Below are 5,329 nucleotides of genomic sequence, written 5' to 3'. Positions count from 1 at the left end.
GATTACAAACCTCTGCTTACGTCACTGATGACAGCTGTGACAGAAGAACAACGTCCGTGGCTGTGGGGAAACATTTGGTCTGATTTACAACATGCATAATGAACCTGTTGTTATTGGAAACCAAAATTCGACCAAATAACAAGAATACCATCTTACAGAAAATAAATAACGAATATATTGCATTTGCAGCTATCTGTTGAATTATTTTTCACATACACAAGGGCTACAACTAAAATTCGTTATTGATTAATCTTTTTAGTAAATATTGAAAATGCCTGTTTTAATGTCACACATTCCAATGTGACAATGTTCAAATGTCTTATTTTGTCCAATCAACACTCCAAACCCCAAAGATAATCAATTTATTTTCACCGATGACAAAAACCTCCAAACCTCACATTAAGCTGTAAAAGGCAAATTGTGGGGCTTTTTTTTTACATAAAAAAGATGATTCCATTCAAAATCGTTGCTTAATTAATTCAATTAACTATCTGTCAACTGACTAATTGATTAAGTGTTTCAGCTCTATTTTACAGCCTTTTCCACACACATGGCCAGGACTCAAATTCTGAGTGCTTTTTGGTGTCCTAAAAGTAGTTACATTGAAATTTATTAAGTGTAAATAATACTGTAGTCAGACCATAAAATATAAAGTGTTACCTTGAAATTGTAGACTGCTAAAACCACCAAATTTCAACAAAAAGGACATGACCACAGTGTTTCCAAAGCCGACACTAGGTGATCACCCCATACTGAAATAACATAGTACATGAGTGGGATAATCTCTAAAATTTTAGAAGTGAAGGAAAACAACTAACAATTGATTCACTTAAACTCAGACTGCAGCAGGAATTCAACTTTTCTGTTAGTAGCTGCAGACCACAGGCATTCAGACTGTCTCATGGTTGGAATTGCTGAATTGGTGCTGAAAAATGGCAGTACCTGTGGCCAGAGAGAACGGCCTGTTTAATTGCCCTCTACTGCCCTTGTGTGGTGATCACCAAGACATACAGTTCTGTTGACACTTACAAATGACCATATTTGTATACCGGAAGATCACAGACTCAAACACTGCTGTGTCATCTTTGATGTTGTAATCTTGATGATAATGAAATCCACATCGTATTGAAATGACAGGCTCCAAATCCAAAATGTTAGACATGCTAAAATTGAGAGAGGAGGAGAAGATAGATGTGAGAAATAAGAGAGGTAAAGTCAATGAATGATCCCCTCACATTTTGCATGGTTACTTGTGTCCCTTTTGAGTTGAGAAGTTCTGAATATCCTGAAATTAAAAAAACAACCTGCATAAAAACATGAAATTAACAGAAGTGTCTGAATGATAACTGGAATACTCCAAATTCATTGCCTGGTCAGCAGACAACAACAGACTTGTCTTGGGATTTCATTCGTCTCTGTGAGATTGAATCATACACAGATCAATATCTGACTAAAGTCAAGCATATCTGTGCATAAAGGAAAATCCTCATCTGCCTTCCCCAAATGCTTTCACGTCACAAAGAAACATTATTTCAGATGTAAAATGGTTCACAGGAAGTGATACAACAGTTGAACAGGTCTAATCTCTGAAGTTACAATGATTCTGACCGTTGCAGTTTTCAACTTTACCTCAATTTCCTATCTTTGATTTGGCATCTAATTTTATGGACATTTATTTATTTCCTCCGTGGCCCCCAAATCTGCCTTGATATAGCTGGAAAATAAATAAATAAACAAACTGAAAAAGGTTCAAGGCCAAACAAATCCAAGTGTCCCCCTATAGCTACACATTTGTGAGGTCTTCCAATGTTCAACGATAGTGTTGCCTGGATGAATAAATGAATAACCTACAAAAATGGCTCATAGACCAGTTTCTTTATATAATAAGTATTTGCATTAGCTGACAGCAGTCATGTTTAAATTAAGTTTTCTTTTATGCAATTATGCTAAGATCATCATAGATGATTTTGTGACCTAACATAAAATAATTTGCGACTAAAAATCACATTTGACATTACTGACAGAGGGAGTTTACCTGAAAAGTTAGTTTTTCTGACTTAAAACAATATTCACATTACAATGTTCCTTCCTAAAGCACATGCAATTTAGATGAAGGGGGACAAAATACTCATTTTGTGCACATTTTGAACACATTCAAAAGTTTATCTGAAAGTAATATGAGGCCTCAACAGTCCGAGTTAGACAAATTCAAAAGTCTTGTTTTCCCTCTTTGTATTTCCCAGGACAGTTTTTTTTCCTTTTTTTTCTTTGCTTAGCTTTACCAGAGGCAATTTTGTACTAAAACTGTATCTGTCTCACCTTGGCTGTTGACGCCTCATATAATGTCATTCTTTGCACAAAATGAAGGGTTTGTCCTCCATCACTTAGACTGAAAGCAGGTTAATGAGGGAACTCTAATGTCCATTATGAACAGGAGGAATTATTGCACCAAGACAAACATTTTCAATGTGGATATGGGCAGCTGACAGTTGTTTTAAAACAGACAGGCAGTGGTGGGTATAGCCACAGTACACCCACCTTTCAGCCACTGGAATACATAGGAGAGTATATCCACTTCTTCTTCAGTAACCTATACCATCTAGTAGTACACCCAACTCATCAACTACAGACAGATGATCATTATTTATTATCAGTCATGATCTCTGACTCCCTATTGTAACTGCAAACTATTCTCTACTGGTTACTGTCTAATTAAGTAATTACCTCTACAATAACATAACTACATGGCAAATCACATGTTTTGAAAGCTCAAGAGCTACAGATAAAAACAGTCAGTTCCGTGGTTATCATATTCTATCAAATAACAAGGCAAATGAAAAGATCAAGCCATTGATGAAGGCTTGTCACTAATACTTCTGCTGTCAAAAGGTGGAAGCCGAGCATAATTGCAACCGCCTATTTTTGGAAAGGTAGATTACCAATCGTAAAGAGAAGGAGCAGATTTAAGCTAAACATGGTTATTTGAACAGTCCGAGCCTCCTTCACAAATATGCAACAGAGGAGTCTTTACAGGAACAGCATCACCTGTTTTCACTCAGGATATTCACAAAAGAAGAATAAATTCTGTTGGTGTTTATTTTTAGATTTGAAATCAGGCCAATATTGTGACGACTTTGCTTTGGTCTGTGACACAATCGGTCATCTTTGAGGTGTGAGTCAGCCTGTCATGATTAATAATGGCACTATGAATTATAGACTGTGATTAAGTCAATACCCTTGTTCAAAAAATACAGATGGAATTACCTTACAATGGGGACTGCTCTGTTGATGGTCTGAGCCTATTGCTGATTGTAATATGGTCACAAGAAATGAAAAATGTTTTTCAAAACTCTTGAAATGAGCTTCAATAAGGCTGGAAGCTTGTGTATTGGCCAGCCCAAAGCAACTAGGAAATACTGTTTGTCAGAAAATACAAAAAGTTCAACACAATGCTGATAATATGCCATGCAAAGCAATCACATAATTCAGAATTTCAAAAAGATATGTGTGTGAATCCTGTATAGGCCTATGTGGCCTACTTGGTTTTGTAGTAAAGTTTCATTAACATGTATAAAATATGAGCATTACTACTTTTACTTTTGGTAGCAAGACTTCACAAATATTAAAACTGTCGCTTTTTATATCAAATCTTACTATACTGTTCTTTTTCACATTGCATGTACTAGCTTGATGATTATGAAAATTCAAGTCCCACCAAGATTCAAACACGGATCGCTGGATTCAGAGTCCAGAGTGCCAACCATCACAACATGTAACCGCTTCCCCTGAGGTTCTAACTATAACACATTCAGACCAAGTTGCTGCCTGTATTGTTTCTTAGAAGGAGCATAAACTGTATAAAATGAAATACAGTTTATGATTAGGAGCCGAGCAGTGAAGTTTTTGCCTGTATTCTTGTATCCTATTCTTCTTGAGAAATCCATGTTCCCATGCACGAAAACTCACCAAACTTTGTACATAAGTCAAGTTCTATACTAAACTTGATCAGTGCGATTTGTGTGCTAATTGTCCTGTTGGTGGCGCTACAATAGCCATCTAAAATTCTAAACTTTGAGAATTCATGACAAATCAGCCTTACATGCTACAACGTTGCAACCTATGCCAAAATATATAGCCCCGACAGAGCAGAAACTCTATGCTATTACCTAGTAGCAATGTTAAAGTCTATTACTCTACATTTAGCAGAAACTACAAAACTTCATACACCTATCAACTCCCACATGTTTGTTTCAATTGACACCAAATTTCGGACACTTCATCTTAAGACTGTCCTCCACAAATTTGTCAAATTTACTTTTCACATTTTGATTTATAAAAACCACAGAGCAGTAGTATAACCAAATCCTGCAATTTCGTCAAAATTAAATGTTTGATGTTCATGTAAATTAATTAAAAAAATTCACATCAAACAATCACTGTAGATTTGGCGTGCAAAATTTTACAATTTTATATAAAAAAGTATTTTTTAATAAAAATGTTTGTATTGTGTCCTCATCTACACATTGTAGTCAATGCAAAACAGAGCATCTTTAAACATCAGTTTGGCATTAATAATACAGGCATCTCTATGTTGTCTTAACCAAGTACACAAATTCTCAGGATTTCTAATAAGAAATCATTCTTATACAGCAGCTTTAAATTCTGCATTTTCACGCAAGCCTGTTCCTTGTCTGGGTGTTGCGATGCCACTTCACCCAGATAATATCTCCCTGAGATCAGATACTGCCTACGCCCTCAATGGTTCGAGTTGAGCCCAAGGTGTTGCAAGATGATCATACATATACCCAATCAGGCATTGTGTTGGCTTGCATATTTTAAATGTGTCTGTATTAACACACCTCATTCTGATTAACAATCAGTTGAGTTCCACTTAAGGAAAGTCATGTTATTGATTAAACCCAGGCTGACTCAATAAAATATAGCCCAAATAGCTAGAGGTGTCATACCCTGGACAATAGCTCACTGAGATCAGTATTCCTTTGAGCTGGAAAGATTGTGAGTTCAAAACTCAACAGTCACAATGCCACATATTTTTCAAAATCAGCCATTGTGCTTTTGGATACTTACCCTGCCAGTTCATAGCTGTAGAGCAGCTATAATTATCAATTGTATTTTACATCATTTTAGTGGGGAGGCAATAATCTAGAAGCACCCACAGAGAAAGAGAACTCTCACTTGTCATTGGTTTCATTTCTTCACCCACTATAAATACATAAGGCCACCATGTCTGCCCCCTGGTGGCCGATAGGTCTTTCAACCCTTCTGTTGGTTCATGTCCTGAAACATAACTGATTTAAATGTAAATATT

Source organism: Etheostoma spectabile, chromosome 8 (genome assembly GCF_008692095.1).
Source record: "Etheostoma spectabile isolate EspeVRDwgs_2016 chromosome 8, UIUC_Espe_1.0, whole genome shotgun sequence".
NCBI lineage: Eukaryota > Metazoa > Chordata > Actinopteri > Perciformes > Percidae > Etheostoma > Etheostoma spectabile.
This window is presented reverse-complemented; position numbering follows the sequence as displayed.